The 18172-nt window shown below is 37.4% G+C and overlaps 1 protein-coding gene across 10 annotated transcripts in view; it reads right to left on the reverse strand.

The window, feature by feature from the left end:
• LOC132116459 (receptor-type tyrosine-protein phosphatase mu-like) overlaps nucleotides 1-18172 on the reverse strand; it is a 214041-nt gene that overhangs the window by 54082 nt on the left and 141787 nt on the right. The window lies entirely within an intron of this gene.

Consider the following 18172-nt stretch of genomic DNA (forward strand, 5'->3'; position numbering starts at 1 on the left):
CTTACAGAAAATAATTTTTAAAAATCCAGCTGCACAATTTAACAAAGCTTCACAAAATTATAATATTATTATTTAATTGAAATGATAACAAATTAATTTATTATTATTATTATTATTAACAATAATACTATTACTAAATAATAATAGTAAACAAAATAAGAAATATTACTATTGTAATTCCATTGTTATATTTAATTATAAATTAAAAAAGACAAAAATATTTTTTTTTTACCAAAACAAAGTAAAATAAATAAATAAATAAATACAGCAGCACAATTTAGCCAAAACTTGTGTGCATTCATATCAACATAACTAACTACTTTCATTATTATTATTACATAATAAAATGATTAAACAAAATAAGTTGCTATTGTAATTTCATCAATTATAATACTACTACAAATATTAAAAATAACACTTATGCATGTTGTAATTTCCTAATTTTTTCAAATGTTAAATCCCATTAAAGCACACAGAGTCACGCTTCATTCTAAAACATGCATTGCATACACTTACTCCATTAAATCACAGTCACACTGAGCCCTGACGCAATTTCAGTTTTATTTAGGTTTTATTCAGTTTAAGCCCTGGTTTATCCCTCTTCATCAAATCAGGTGAAAGCACCGAGAGCATGTTAGACACCAGGACTGTGTTTCTGGCATGACTTCAGCGGGTCATTTTCATCGTATTAAAGCAGCAGCGCTCAGAGACACTCCTGAGAGCATCTGTCACGCCGAACAGAACCGACTGATGGCCTCGGGCTTCAGGACAGACACAGGCTCAAACACTCGTCTCGCTCTCCTCAAGCTTTCATTACGAGCGGCTTTGGTGATGATGACATTCAGTCAGGGGACGCTGATGCAATATCAGTGTGTATGTGGGTTAAAACTGCTCGGGTAACACTGAAAACACTCTCTACTTTATCATACTTACATTATATAATATATATATATATATATATATATACATTATGTATTTTTTCAAAACATCCTTTATATATATAGATCGCGCGAGAGAGAGAGAGACAGAGAGAGAATTATCATATGCAAATAAAATAAAAAATCTAGATGAGCTTTTTTGTATATTAAATCGTGCATCATATATATAGTAGAGTGACAGATTTGCTCTAAAACTTAGATTCTGGCAAAGCTCTGGCCCTGGCACAAGCTACAGGAGCCGTAATCAATGCACCTGGACGAGCGAGCGCTGATAAAACTCTTCTGATATGAGCTTTAATGCGTCCATCTGTAAACGCTGAGACTCTCCAGAGCACTGTGTGTGTGTGTCGGGGTCTCAGGGGTCTGTCGGGGCCCATCGTATCTTTAATGGAAACCAGCACAGCGACTCGATGGATCTGGTTCAGCTTTAAGTGCTTGAAAACAGAGCGGCGGTGCCTGGACGGACCTGAGCCACACATTAAACATAAATAAATTAAAGTGAAGCCATTTCTCTGCTTCATCCGTTCATCTGCTGAAGGTCAGCGCAATATGAACTTTTACAAATGGAAAAAAGATGGATGCTCGCCATTAGAGAGGTTTTTGAGTAATGCACACATGTATCTCATCCGTCCTTTCTGCAGCAATTATTCTGAAGTTCTTACATTGAAGTCAAGTTCTGGAGGTATTATTGTTTTAGAAGCAGTAGTATTTTTTTTTTTTTTTTTTGTGATAAAGTTTTTTTTTTCTTTGGTAAATAAGATATTATTGAAGCATGTTTTACAAGAAATACTATATATTTTTTCCTTTTAATTTAACATTTAATATTTTATATACTAAATATTAAATGCAAATATTATATAAAGATAACATTTAAATTATATATTTTATATAATATATATTTTCATTTTTATATATTAAATAAAATTGTCATTATATAAAAATTTATTAATGTATTTATCTAAAAATTTAGAAAAACATGGGGAAACAACTGGTAATTTATTAGAAATTGGTCGTCTATTCTACAAACGTCTATAATGTAAAAAAAAAGTAATGAAATAAACTATAAAATACAATAATACAAAGATCATTGTAGTACATAAAAATACAATTTTAGTTTATCTGCTTCAAAATGTAATGTTTAGTTCAGTGTGTTATTTGCAATTTCTTTGGGATTATTTGTGAAAGTTACTAGCAGTTTCGGAGTGAAATTTCTGAGTTTCAAAGTAAATCTACACCCTTTTTTTATAATGATTTGCACACCTGGAAAAGCAACAATTCAACGGTGCTTTTGGATGCACTTAAATTAAACTTAACGACCTGTGTAACCCTTTTATTTATTTATTTTTTAATGGGAACAAAAACTGCTGAAAAGTGTGCTATATTCCACCTGATGATGCTGATGCAACAGGAAGTGCTTGATTACTGTAAGTGTGGCGTTACATCAGCTCACAGATGCTGAGCTGTTCAGAACCGACCGCAGCTCTGCTCCAGGAATATAACTACACTAACACACTGAGATCTGGGCCTTAATGATCACTTACCAACACAACACTATATATATATAAGCACAGCTAAATCTGCAAGAATACTTCTACAATCCATCACCAACCCTAAGTTTTTATTCTATATTTTTTTATTTATATTATTATTTTTTATTACATCAAAGCATTGTTATATTAAATTAATACTAACTGCAATTGTTAAATTATATACAATAATAAAATAATGTAATGTAATGTAGTATCATAGAATCGGTGGACGGGGCTAAAAGATAGTGGTGCAGAATCGGTGGGCAGGGTTTAACAGGCAGTGGTGTAGAACTGATGGGCGGGGTTTAACAGGCAGTGATGTAGAATTGGTGGGCGGGGTTTAACAAGCAGTGATTTAGAATCGGTGGGCGGGACTTAACAGGCAGTGATGTAGAATTGGTGGGTGGAGCTAAACAGGCAGTGATGTCGAATCGGTGGGTGGGGTTCAACAGGCAGTGATGTAGAATTGGTGGGCGGGGTTTAACAAGCAGTGATTTAGAATCGGTGGGCGGGACTTAACAGGCAGTGATGTAGAATTGGTGGGTGGAGCTAAACAGGCAGTGATGTCGAATCGGTGGGTGGGGTTCAACAGGCAGTGATGTAGAACTGATGGGCAAGGTTTAACAGGCAGTGATGTAGAATTGGTGGGCGGGGTTTAACAGGCAGTGATGTAGAATTGGTGGGTGGAGCTAAACAGGCAGTGATGTCGAATCGGTGGGTGGGGTTTAACAAGCAGTGATGTAGAATTGGCGGGCGGGATTTAACAGGTAGTGATGTAGAATCGGTGGGCGGGGTTTAACAGGCAGTGATGTAGAATTGGTGGGTGGAGCTAAACAGGCAGTGATGTAGAATTAATGGGCGTGGTTTAACAGGTAATGATGTAGAATCAGAAGGCGGGGCTAAAGGCAGTGATGTAGAATCAGTGGGTGGGGCTAAAAAGGCAGTGAATGTAGAATATATGGGCGGGGCTAAACAGGCAGCGATGTAGAGGCAGGTGTTGATCTTGCACGGAGGCATGTTTAGACACTATTACATCCTAGAGTAGAATATAAGCCTTCAATATAAGCTGATTATAGACTAACAAGAAAGTTTTCAGTTCTGAAACCAACAGGATCTTTTTATAGTACAATTGCCTCTTTCATGTCAAAAGATCAAGGGATTTTGGTTTCTCAGTTTATTACCCCCTTTAAATTTAAAGGTTTCTGTTAACAACGAACTTTTGTAGAGTTGAGAATGATAGCCAAAACACATGAACGCAAGGACCAATCAACAGCACTTAAAATGAGATTCTAAGCAAAAGAAATCTGCGCTTGATTGAAGCATAGCAACATTCGTCATATAATGACTATGAACAGTAATATTTCCAATGATTTCAACTTATATTTGGAGGGGCGACACGTTACATATTTAAATACATAACAGAATTTTATTTCTGTTAATTAACGTTAGAAATCACGATTAAACGGTCTTAAGAAATGCCCGACAATTAGGCCTCGTCAATCGTGAGGAAGGGGGGCGCATGTAATAAACACAACGACCAACTGATATTCAGACCAACAGCTTGGTTTCCAGTGCTTTAAACAGTTCAATAAACAATATCAAGACACTAACATTTTAGTCACAGTATTTCCAGAACTTGGTTCTGGAATGGAAATAGGTCCACACAAAGCTGCATTTCATAACAACACAATCAGTTGAAAGAACAATCTAATGACTCAATTAATTGATTAATTTGAACAAATCAGTTGAACAAAATTCAATGACTCAGTCGCCTGTTTCGTTCCTGAATGAACGTTACGCTTTTGGGTGAATCAATTAAATGAATGATTCAATGGCTCATCAACTTGAATCCAAATGAATCAGTGTCTTCAGTGAAATTGATTTGAATAAATGATTCAAATGACTCATTTTTAAAGAGAGTCACTTGGCGCCACCTACTGGTGTATCTATTTAAAAGCAGAAAGAATCACTGCAAAATCCCTCCACAGACACTGACTCTTGGGTAATATATATATACATCATGTGTGTGAATGTAGTATATATTATGATATATTTTTAGTATTCAATAATGAAATGGACAAGAATACTTTAATGGCACAAAAACACATTGTATTTTTTCTCTATAGTACAACCCGAATTCCGGAAAAGTTGGGACGTTTTTTAAATTTTAATAAAATGAAAACTAAAAGACTTTCAAATCACATGAGCCAATATTTTATTCACAATAGAACATAGATAACATAGCAAATGTTTAAACTGAGAAAGTTTACAATTTTATGCACAAAATGAGCTCATTTCAATTTTCATTTCTGCTACAGGTCTCAAAATAGTTGGGACGGGGCATGTTTACCATGGTGTAGCATCTCCTTTTCTTTTCAAAACAGTTTGAAGACGTCTGGGCATTGAGGCTATGAGTTGCTGGAGTTTTGCTGTTGGAATTTGGTCCCTTTCTTGCCTTATATAGATTTCCAGCTGCTGAAGAGTTCGTGGTCGTCTTTGACATATTTTTCGTTTAATGATGCGCCAAATGTTCTCTATAGGTGAAAGATCTGGACTGCAGGCAGGCCAGGTTAGCACCCGGACTCTTCTACGACGAAGCCATGCTGTTGTTATAGCTGCAGTATGTGGTTTTGCATTGTCCTGCTGAAATAAACAAGGCCTTCCCTGAAATAGACGTTGTTTGGAGGGAAGCATATGTTGCTCTAAAACCTTTATATACCTTTCAGCATTCACAGAGCCTTCCAAAACATGCAAGCTGCCCATACCGTATGCACTTATGCACCCCCATACCATCAGAGATGCTGGCTTTTGAACTGAACGCTGATAACATGCTGGAAGGTCTCCCTCCTCTTTAGCCCGGAGGACACGGCATCCGTGATTTCCAACAAGAATGTCAAATTTGGACTCGTCTGACCATAAAACACTATTCCACTTTGAAATAGTCCATTTTAAATGAGCCTTGGCCCACAGGACACGACGGCGCTTCTGGACCATGTTCACATATGGCTTCCTTTTTGCATGATAGAGCTTTAGTTGGCATCTGCTGATGGCACGGCGGATTGTGTTTACCGACAGTGGTTTCTGAAAGTATTCCTGGGCCCATTTAGTAATGTCATTGACACAATCATGCCGATGAGTGATGCAGTGTCGTCTGAGAGCCCGAAGACCACGGGCATCCAATAAAGGTCTCCGGCCTTGTCCCTTACGCACAGAGATTTCTCCAGTTTCTCTGAATCTTTTGATGATGTTATGCACTGTAGATGATGAGATTTGCAAAGCCTTTGCAATTTGACGTTGAGGAACATTGTTTTTAAAGTTTTCCACAATTTTTTTACGCAGTCTTTCACAGATTGGAGAGCCTCTGCCCATCTTTACTTCTGAGAGACTCTGCTTCTCTAAGACAAAGCTTTTATAGCTAATCATGTTACAGACCTGATATCAATTAACTTAAATAATCACTAGATGTTCTCCCAGCTGAATCTTTTCAAAACTGCTTGCTTTTTTAGCCATTTGTTGCCCCCGTGCCAACTTTTTTGAGACCTGTAGCAGGCATTCAATTTTAAATGAGCTAATTAAGTGGATAAAAGTGTAAAATTTCTCAGTTTAAACATTTGCTACGTTATCTATGTTCTATTGTGAATAAAATATTGGCTCATGTGATTTGAAATTCCTTTAGTTTTCATTTTATTAAAATTTAAAAAACGTCCCAACTTTTCCGGAATTCGGGTTGTATATCCAAACAGAATCTGCCTGTATGCTAAGAAGGGATATGCCTGTTCCTTCAAACTCCAACTCTATGCTAATTTGTATTCCCAATTATTCTGATCTGATTTACTACAACGGGATTTCTGAGGTAATAACACTTCAAAGTGCAGAGATCGGGAGACTAAATCTCTGGTGTGACGCCGTGTAAACAACGGCTTTCGGATTTACTGCGCCTTGTCATCATCTAAATTGGCATACATTTCAGACGCTCGTATCAGCAAAGATTTGTCTTGAGGCTGACATTCTCACACTGCACTTAAAAACAAATTAGAGTCTCTACAGAAAGCCCTGGAACATGACACTAGCACAGCAATTACAGAGCCAGCTCGTTTCCTCATATCCAGTGGGTTCAGATACATTCGCACTCGCTAAACGCTAACGACTCCAGCGACACACTCGGGTTAAAGACCGCAGCGCCAAGACAAAGCAACGCAAACAACAGAGTCCCGCCGCTCAATGATGCTAGCAGGGGCGTAGCCATCTTTTCAGAATGTCAAATATAATGCCAGTTTGATCTACAGGGTTTCTGCAAAGCAACCAAGTAAAGAACATTTAAAGAGTAAATTGAATGGAACACAATACTTCAGTGTGGCCTCTAAGTGTAAATGTCTTCTAAAGCTTTTCAGCACTACTTTTTAATTGAAAATATTAAACATTTTAAAAAAAGGAATGCACTGCTCCAAACCAGTAGAATTTTGAAATAACTTTAACAAAATGTTACATTATTTTATTTTGTGTTTTTTTTTCTAGTGAAAATTTAGAATTCTCATTTTCTAAATAATTAATTACAATGAGTTAATGATTAAAACAAGAACAAATGTCTCAGAAAGCTCAGAAAAATGTATTTAATTCACAGGGAAAACAAGTTTTAATTTCCCATTAACAGATATTTGTTCTTGTTTTAAACAATAACTGTTGAATTTCTCAGAAAACAAGATTTCATTATTTTCATTTTCCACCTCAGATAAATGTATTTTGATTTAAGGATGTTTAGATATTTGTAGTGGAAGAAAATACTAAGGAAGACATTATTTTTGGCAGGGTATGTAACATTTAATAACATAATTTGAAAGACATTTCTAGACCTTTTAAGACCCAAATAAACTATATCATATTATATTATATTATATTGCCCATAGTTCATGAAAGAAAGAAAGTCACTTAAAAATAAATGCATATATATGTTAAAAACTATGTAATAGAAGTAAACTGGCACATGTCAGTAGAATAAGATGCAATAAACATTTAGTGTAATTTAGTTGAGCGTCATTTATTTTTAAGTGACATTTTTTTTTCAAGCTTTTTATAAAATTTTATTTTAATGCATTCTGGCTGGTTTGTTCAAAAACAACAAAATATTGAAAGTTTAATCAAACATATCTCAACGTATCTGTAAAATAGCTCATATGTAAAAAAATATATATATATTTTCAGAAGGAAAATATAAGGATATAATAATATATATAAAAAAATCTCAACTTGGACAAAAATGGTCTTTGATCATGTCTAAATAGTATATATCCAAAAGCAAAACTTTTCTTTTAAATCCAAATTCCCCTCTGAGAACACACTTGTCCAATGAAAAAGTGCAGGAAACAAATGTAGATTTTCATCTATGTCCATGAATGCTAATCACTGCAGTGTCCTGTAATTATGCTGATGATGAGCGGAGGGTGAAAGTCTCTCATAAACTCATCAACAAAGGGTCTAAAACTAATGTATTTGTGTTTCTCTGGATCCTCGCATTGATCTGAAGCAGCAGGTGAGCGTTGATCCCGTGTTAACGGGCGGCCCTGAGCTAACGAAGCTTCCCGCCGCGGATGCCTCCCAATCCATCTTCTTGATTTAGTTGCGTTGCATATGGCAGCGGCTCCCTGCTGCCGCTCAACATTTCTGCCCAACGGGAAGCTAATCACTTAACTGTTTGCTTCAGATCGTCTGCCACATGTGAAACTTAATGATGTTGTCATCTAAAGTGTAATCTGTAATGCGTGAGTTTAAAGGTCTATTGTGGGAGCGTCTGTACAGTAGTTTATACTAGTCCCATTACACACTCATATCTCATATTGGTTCATATTTATAAACTGATTTAAATAAATATAAGATAACAAACAGCAGTGGTTTGTGGATGCATATTCTAAACTAAAGAGCTAGTGCATTTCTGCTGAATACAGACTAGGTTTTTTTAATAAGATAAAAAAGTAAGAATTGCAAAAAATTATTCTGTTTAGATCTCGCAATTCAAAATTAATATACTGTAATTTTAAGAAGAAGAAGAAAAAAGCCTGGACTGTGAGATAAGAAGTTGCAATTATCTTTTTTTTTTTAATTTCATGCCAAAACAGGTTCCAAACTAAATGAACCAATTTCATTTAAGTCCAAAATAGTATTTAATATCACTGAACCAACCTTCATTAAATGAGGTAGACACAGCTAACAACTGCAGGTTAACAGTTTTTACAGTGTAGCACTGTTGCTTTAAATACTACTAATATATCACACAGTGATCCTGATATATAGTTTGGAGACTGTCAGAGAATCTGTTTATGATCCAAACGCTACTAATATATTCATTATGGTTTCTATTTTTGCTGGTTTCTATTTTTGCTTCGCTGCTGACAAACTCTTCACCCGTGGGTTTCTACTTTCACATGTGATCGGTATTGTGCTATTGTGTCTGCATTTTGTCAGACACTTGGTAACATGGGATTACTGGAGCTACAACTGTTCTGCGTATCAAAATTGTCATATTTTCCATTACAAAGCAGGATTTAAAGGAATGGGGTGTTGTGGATGCATCGTCTGGTTATTTCATGGGCGTCTCAGCGCTAAAACCTGACAAAGCCTGAGACGTTCAGACTGTCGCTGTCGTTTGTGCACCTGGGAGGGAAGGTGATTGAAATGCCTCCCAAACGCCGACAGGGAATTTGGCAACGGAGTGAACAGCCTATTTCCTTGCAAATGTCAGACTTACTATAAAACTAAGAGCGAGCTGAGAAGAAATGGGAAAGAAATGGAATTGTGTTACTGAGCGCGCTCAATAAATGACCCAAACATTTTCTGCACAAAGATGCAGACTCCAAATCATGCAGGAAAGGCAAGAAAACCAGTCTAAGGCTGGTCTGGTTGGACGGTGTTAGAAGGATCTGGATCCTCAGAACCAGCGTAGACTGGTTTAAGCTGTAATTCATTTCAGTACAGTTTCTCTGAATCGTCTAAATACAGTAGAAACAGTTTCACTGTTTAGCAACCACATAGCAACACCCTAGCAACCACGCAAATGCTCTAGCAACTACCAGAACACACTAGCAACCACATATCAACATCCTAGCAACCACAGAACACCTCAGCACCTAAAACACCTAAAAACCACCCAAGCACTCCAGCAACTACAGAACACCTTAACACCCATATAGCAACACCCTAGCAACCACCCAAAAACGTTACCAACCACATAGCAACCACAGAACACTGTAGCAACTACACAGTGACTCCCTAGTAACCACCCGAACATCCTAGCAACCACCCAAACACTCTAGCAATTACAGAATACCTTAACAACCATATAGCAACAGCCTAGCAACCACCCAAAAACATAATCAACCACATAGCAACACCCTAGCAACCACAGAACACTGTAGCAACTACGCAGTGACACCCTAGTAACCACCCAAACACTCTAGCAACCATCAGAACATTTTAGCAACTACATAGCAACAGCCTAACAACCACAGAACACTTTAGCAACCACCCAAAACACTCTAGCAACTACAGAACACCTTAACAACCACATAGCAACACCCTAACAACCACCTAAAAACGTTATCAACCATATAGCAACACCCTAGTAACCACCAAAGCACTTTAGCAACCACCAGAACACCTAAACAACAAATAGAAACACCCTAGCAACCACCAGAACACTGTAGCAACCACACAGCAACACCCTAGCAGCCTCCCCAACACTCTAGCAACCATCAGAACACTGTAGCAACCACATAGCAACAGCCTATAATAATGGCATGAGTGTTGCATATGTAAACGCCCCTCAGGAAAGTGGATTTGAATTCTGTATTTGACGAAGATCCAGAATTCAATCAATACACCAGCGCATGCAGGAGAAGCAAGAAGACCAGTCTAAAGCTGGTCTGGTTGAATGATTTTAGAGAGATTTGAAACCTCAGAACCTCCTTAGACTGGTTGTTTCAGTTCAGTCTCACACAATCGTGTAAATACAGCAGAAACGGATTGTCTAATCGCTGTTGACGGCGTCTCTCCTCATGTTCACTCAGATGGAAATTCTGAACGAAATGAAACAAAAGGTTCCTGCTGCCGGGCACGAGAATATGACAAACGACAGATTGTCAGCAGCAGCTACAGAGACGCCGCTATCAATCCTGACACAGGAAGTAGATGCTGAGCACAGCACCAGCCAAGAGGAAACGCATCGCTTCAGATGAGAGATTCATTATCAGGAAAATAAGAACACTTTACCTAATTTGGTGTTCCCAGTCGAAAACGAAACAATATTTTTTTTTATTGCTTGTAAATCGCTCATTATGCTATATTATCATAAAATGTTCATCTTTTTGTTAATGTTTTTTGTTATTAGCACAGGTTTTGTATTTCTTTTTGGAACTTACTGATCGTACGCTCATTGATTTGAGCATAAAAAAAAATCTATATTTGTGGATAATTTTGGCTTAAAAATCTAGTTGCATGAGCTCAGATCAATTAGGCATATGATTAATAAAGAAAAATAAATACAAAACCAGCTTTTAATTGAAAGAAAACAAGTTGATTAAAAAGATTAAAACCAATATTTGGTAATATAGTACAGCATTAGGAAAAATGTATAAGTAATTTTTTCGTAGGCCAATTTGACTGGGAACACCACAAGTGTAACAAGGTGGGGAAAAATCCCCCAAAACTAAAAAAGTTTTAGTCCAATGCGATAAAATTAACTAGCATTTTCAAGAAAAAGAAAAACCTCTCGGGTTAAACGATCAGAACAAGGCTTCATTCCTTCATTCAAATGACCCAGACATGTTCAAATCGTTTCAATGAACTCCACGAGGTTCAGTTTTACACCGAGACGTTGAAGCTTCAGTTTAGTTGAGGTTTATAAAAATAAAGTTTTACAAGATAATCTGTCTTTATTCTTTTCAAATGGCCTCCAGCCATCTTAGGACAGAAGGAAGGACAACGCAAAGTACACAAGCACCTTTCCGCTGCGCTTTCAGTCGACGTGCGGCGATGATTCAGCGCTCATGCATATCTAACACCGCTGGGCTACTTTAGTCACTGTCCCTGCAGACTCAATTCTCAGACCTTTCCATTTCAGTTTTCTCTCTTTATTTTTTTCAAACGTAACCAGAGACATTTTCTCTCTCTTTCCTTTCCATTTTTCCGGGCGTAAACACATCCATTTGAAGTCTAACCTGATCCCCTGTAGATAGAGAGAGTCTGCGCTGATAGACCTCGAAAAAAGGATCTTTTAAACACAAGTAAGTTTCTCTGTGTTATACATAAATAAAAGCCCCCGTCGTGCCACGGCGATGGCCCCGGGCCCCTGGAGAGCCATGCGGCAGATATACGCTTGAGCGAAGCACTCAGTTCCAACCAACGCCACATAACAGAGAAAAGCCACTCTGTTCCTCGTTTACGGATATAAATCTGGGTGTTTCGCTGACACTCACCTCTGGGTGATACGCAGCGTTGGCTCCACTAATGCGGAGAACAACGCTCTAATTCTACAGAATGCTCGGTCGGATATGTCAGCAACAGCTGAAGACGTTTAGTGGGGAAAATTGCACTGATTTTATTTGCTCAATTTTACCGTCTCTGCATTCGAGCACTCCCCATGCAATTCTTACCCAGTTCAGTTTTAAGATGCTGGGTTAAAATAACAAGCTAAGTAAAATTAGAGAAGAAGTGAAATAGGAAATGTTCTGACTTGAATTATCAAGTATTTTCATTTGACTTTCAGACTGTAATGCTGTTTATTACTGGAGTGAGATCTTCGCTAGTCATCATTGTTCAGCATAAAGCCACCTTAAGACCAGACACCCTTAATTAAAGCTGGGGCGGGGGGAGGGATGTTAAAACAGTCTGAGTATGGTCTGGTTGGATGATTTTAGAAGGATCTGAAACCTCAAAACATCCTTGCAGTCCATACTAAACCATACAAATACAGTAGAAATGATTTCTCGAATCAACGTTTGGCAAGCACCTAGCAACCACCCCAACACTCTAGAAACCACCTAGCAACACTTCAGCAATAACTAGAACCACTTGGCTACACAGCAACACCCTAAAACTATCCAAAGCTCTAGCAACACTTTAGAAATTACATAGCAACACCATAGCAACCACATGACACCATAACAACAATAAGATCACTTTTGGAACCGAATTTAAACTAGGGATGGGCGTTTTCCACAAATATCACATTCGAATATTTGAGCTCACAAAAAACGAATATTCGAATATTCGTTTATTTAAATTAAGTTTAATGAGTCAGACGTTATTTTTCAGCAACATTTGTTTTCGTCATTTTAAACAAGCTTACAATAAGCTTGAACATTACACATCGAGTTTTGTAGCTGAAAACCTTTAACAATGCGTGCAAACAAACAAAAGTACAGATTAAAAGCAAAAAAAAAAAAAAGTGAACAAAGAAAAAACGTAAAGCAGCCTGCAGCAATTGGGCTATTGTACAGAATGTAGCTTACACTTAACTTTTAAACTGTCAGCAAATCTTTTTTGCTTTTTTTCTATTGTTTCAAATGTTCTTGTTAAGAAATATGGGCATGTAAACATGATCGGAGGAAAGTCGGCTCCTTAGTCTGTTAACAATAAGGCCGGCCGCGGAGAAAACACGCTCTGATGGCACAGACGTTGGTGGGACTCACAAATAACGGTGTGCTAAGCGAATACGTTTTGTGAAGCGCTTCGTGTTTTCGTTTCACCACTGAATGGGATCCTCATCTGGTGGAATACATGGCTCCAGCAAGAACTGTTCCCACTCGTCTCGGCTGGACTCTGTAATCATCGCTGGGGAACTGGCTCAGCCTTTTCCGACGAGTGGGCATTGCATCTTCTTCATCGTTGGTGACGGCGGCTGCATCCGCAACACTCGCATCAAGGGAAATGATCCGATAATGTTCAAAAAAGTTTTTTGTTTTTCTTACTTCTCTCATGTTTTCATCGAGAAACCTGAGATGTTTGTACCGAGGGTCTAAGGCAGACGCGAGAAGAGGAGTTTTCACTGCATTCTCCAAGTTAGCTGTGTTTATTCGTTGCTTGAGAGATGCTGCAACAATGTTCTTGGATCACTTTCTGTGATTCTCCACGGCATATTTGAAGTACTGTAGAAGACCGCAGCTCTTAGGGGGGCGTTCACATATCGCGTCTTTTGTATGCTCAAGTTCGTTATTTCCAATGTAGGCGAGCGGTATGCGCGCTCATAATGGAAGCGACGCGGTCGCGATGCGCACGCGGTGCGACGCGGTCCCGTTATTTCCAGGCGCGTCCGCACAGCATCGTGTTAAAAACATCTCAACTTTCAGAATGCCGCAAGCAAACCGCGGGTCATGTGACAAGAACTAAACATTCAACTTCATCCTTTCCTGTAACAACGTTGAAAGCTCAGCCAAGATGAAGGAACAGCTGATCATAGCTGTATATGGATTGCCATTTTGAAATAAATTTAGTAGCAGAGCTACTGAAAGTGATTTTTTTTGTGCTGCAAATCCATTTATGCTTTGCTGAAATTTCCGCGTCTTCATGGAGAGAACACGTCGCCTCAGGAGCGCTTCTGCCCGAGCGCTTTGGAAAGAAGGAGAAAGCGGAGCGCATAGCCTTTTCCACGCCTTATTAGGCGCGATATGTGAATGGCCCCTTAATCATTCATTAATTATTTTTTGCTTGCATACACCTTCAAATATGCCGTGGAGAATCACAGAAAGTGACCAAATTAGGTTTTATTGTGAACTTTTTTTTTTCTTTTTTTTGGGAAATTCGAATATCATTTTTATTTATCGAATAATTAGAGCAGAACGAATATTCGAATGTTCGACTATCCGTGCACATCCCTAATTTAAACACCCTGGCAACCACCAGAACACTTTAAGCAACCACAAGAACTCCTTACAACAACAACATAGCAACCAACTGAACACCCTAACAACCACCAAACACTTTAACAACCACATAGCAACACCCTAGCAACCACCTGTCACCATAAAAACCACAATAACACTTTAGGAACTGCATAGCAACACCCTAGCAACCTCCAAAACACTTAGCCACTACCAAAACTCATTATCAACCACATACTAATACCCTAGCAACCACCTGAACAACATAATAACAACCAAAAACATTAGCAACACCCTAGCAACTACCTGAACCACCAGAAAACTTTAAAAACCCAATAACAACATCCTAATACTACTATCAGAACAACCTCTGACTCCACTTCGTATACTCTAGCAACCATCAGAATATCTTAACAACCACACAGCTACACCCTAGCAACCGCGCCTTACACACTATCATCATGACATGAGTTTGCATATGCAACCATCACTCACACTTACATCGGGACAGTGTTAAAACTATTTTACAGCATGCTGATGTAGATGTATATGATATATTGTATCATACAGGTATCTATGACGGTTGATTCCATCAGTCCAACTATAAGTGAGTCTCTATTAAATCGTTCCTATTAAGAGCTGCTCTTTGTTTGAGGCGTTTAAGCTCACAGTAGCGTGAGGTTTCTATTAGTATGTATGACTGATGATTTGAGCGGCATATTGAGATGAGCATTGAAGCCTGACATGAGCTTTCAGCGTGCCATCAAACACACTTCCTGCAGATACAGAGGTCACCTGCACATGTTCACTCACAGACACTGACGTCCCAGCATCCTCTGCTCTTAAAGGAGCAGCTGTGGTGTTGCATACTGAAACGACGCCAGGCTGGGGTGGGGCTTCATGAAGCGCATAATCATATTCTAATTCATTATTATATGCTTATTATTTATTATATTTATATTTATAATTAGAATGATTATTGTTTTATTAATTATTATAAATTCCTGTTATATATTAGTATTTTATTATATTAATTCAATTTTATATATTTCTATATACTTACTAAAACATAGAGATAATGCAAAACAGCAGTACAGAGTGGAAGGCCTTAAATTCTATTGGCAGGAATAGTGTATTACAACTAATTTCTATATGCTTATTATTTTTTTTATTTATATGTAGAATTAATATTTTTATTTATTTATTCTAATTGTATATTATTAATTATTTTCATTATTTTATAATAGTTCTATATGCTTATAAATAATGCAAATTGTCCCAAATGGCAGGCTTTGTGTAAATTCTATGCTATTTCATTTATTTATTCATTTATTTATTTCATGCTTTATATAATTGTTTTTACACATTTATATTTAAATTAAATTGAATAAAAAATATAATAATAACAATTATTATTATACAATTTAATTATAATTTTAATAAATAGTAAACATCATAGAAATGAAGTAGAATAGAATTTACTCTGCAATATAATGCAAACTTTCTCAAAGCAGTATTTCGGAGCAGCAGGCTTTGATTGCAGAATAAAACTAGCAGAAAAAGTTTTCTTCATAGTATGATTTCAATTCCTAAAGCATTAAAGCTTGATCTGGCTTTTACAGTTTAACTCCATAATCAGATCAGACAGCGTGATTCCTTTCTTAAGGGAAACAAAGACATCAAGGCAGCACTTACATTGATATTTTTTTTTAAATATTTGTAATGTTGTACTGGGTTTGCCCTTAATAAAGATGGAGCAAAAAGCTTGATTTGTCATTTTAATATGATGTGATGTGTGTTTATGTGAATATGCTCTTCAGGCATGAAGGATCATATGACGAGGGGAAATATTAAGATGTAAAGTGTTGACAGTTTAATTAAACTGTTGCAGGTAAAGCTCAAACATCTGCTGCTCATCAGCCGAATGCAGCAATACAAGCATCTGTCAGAAACATTTATATTAACTTATTATGGTGCAGCATTAATATTCAACAGGCGCTATAGAGTAACTCAAATCCTACAGTATTCATGCATTAAAGTGAGTGACCCTAAGAGAACTGTCTGATGTTTTCCCGTGCATCAGTATCATAAGAAGACCCTTGAAGGCCAGTACAACATCTCTGAGCGAGTGTAACTACACTAATGGCATTATCACATCCATTAAACTATTAGCCAGCACTGTAACCTCTTCTGCACTAAAACATCCACATACAAGATCTCTGTGAACCACGCGCCACTCACCCTGAGCCCCAACATGCTGCAAATAAATATTTCAAGGCTTCTAAAAATGGAATAAATGTTTGTTGGCCTTTAGATAGAGGCAGAAAAACAACTGTGTTTACTACATGCACTCGCTTTCCATTTCCAAACACTCTGATTCATAACGCAATGTTTCGAGGACGATTTTCATGGTACAATAATTAAAAAAACTAACTCAAATTCAATTTGGGTCAGTTAAATTAATTAATAATAATTAAAAAATTTTAAGTTATAAAGAACTTCTAAACTACGTAAATAACTAAAAATATATAATAAACAAGTTAATATAATAATAAAAAATAAAAACATTACCCCACATAACCCCAATTAATCACATTAGCAATAATAACAACCATTAATAATAACAACCTAATAACAACATAAACCCCCTTAATCACCTTAGCAACCACCTCAACTCCAACTAAACACCCTAGCAACTACCTAATTCACCTAAACACCCTAGCAACCACTTTAGACTTCACTTAAACTCCCTGGCAACCACCTAAACTACAACCCGAATTCCGGAAAAGTTGGGACGTTTATTAAATTTTAATAAAATGAAAACTAAAGGAATTTCAAATCACATGAGCCAATATTTTATTCACAATAGAACATAGATAACGTAGCAAATGTTTAAACTGAGAAATTTTACACTTTTATCCACTTAATTAGCTCATTTAAAATTGAATGCCTGCTACAGGTCTCAAAAAAGTTGGCACGGGGGCAACAAATGGCTAAAAAAGCAAGCAGTTTTGAAAAGATTCAGCTGGGAGAACATCTAGTGATTAATTAAGTTAATTGATATCAGGTCTGTAACATGATTAGCTATAAAAGCTTTGTCTTAGAGAAGCAGAGTCTCTCAGAAGTAAAGATGGGCAGAGGCTCTCCAATCTGTGAAAGACTGCGTAAAAAAATTGTGGAAAACTTTAAAAACAATGTTCCTCAACGTCAAATTGCAAAGGCTTTGCAAATCTCATCATCTACAGTGCATAACATCATCAAAATATTCAGAGAAACTGGAGAAATCTCTGTGCGTAAGGAACAAGGCCGGAGACCTTTATTGGATGCCCGTGGTCTTCGGGCTCTCAGACGACACTGCATCACTCATCGGCATGATTGTGTCAATGACATTACTAAATGGGCCCAGGAATACTTTCAGAAACCACTGTCGGTAAACACAATCCGCCGTGCCATCAGCAGATGCCAACTAAAGCTCTATCATGCAAAAAGGAAGCCATATGTGAACATGGTCCAGAAGCGCCGTCGTGTCCTGTGGGCCAAGGCTCATTTAAAATGGACTATTTCAAAGTGGAATAGTGTTTTATGGTCAGACGAGTCCAAATTTGACATTCTTGTTGGAAATCACGGACGCCGTGTCCTCCGGGCTAAAGAGGAGGGAGACCTTCCAGCATGTTATCAGCGTTCAGTTCAAAAGCCAGCATCTCTGATGGTATGGGGGTGCATAAGTGCATACGGTATGGGCAGCTTGCATGTTTTGGAAGGCTCTGTGAATGCTGAAAGGTATATAAAGGTTTTAGAGCAACATATGCTTCCCTCCAAACAACGTCTATTTCAGGGA

Source organism: Carassius carassius, chromosome 35 (genome assembly GCF_963082965.1).
Source record: "Carassius carassius chromosome 35, fCarCar2.1, whole genome shotgun sequence".
NCBI lineage: Eukaryota > Metazoa > Chordata > Actinopteri > Cypriniformes > Cyprinidae > Carassius > Carassius carassius.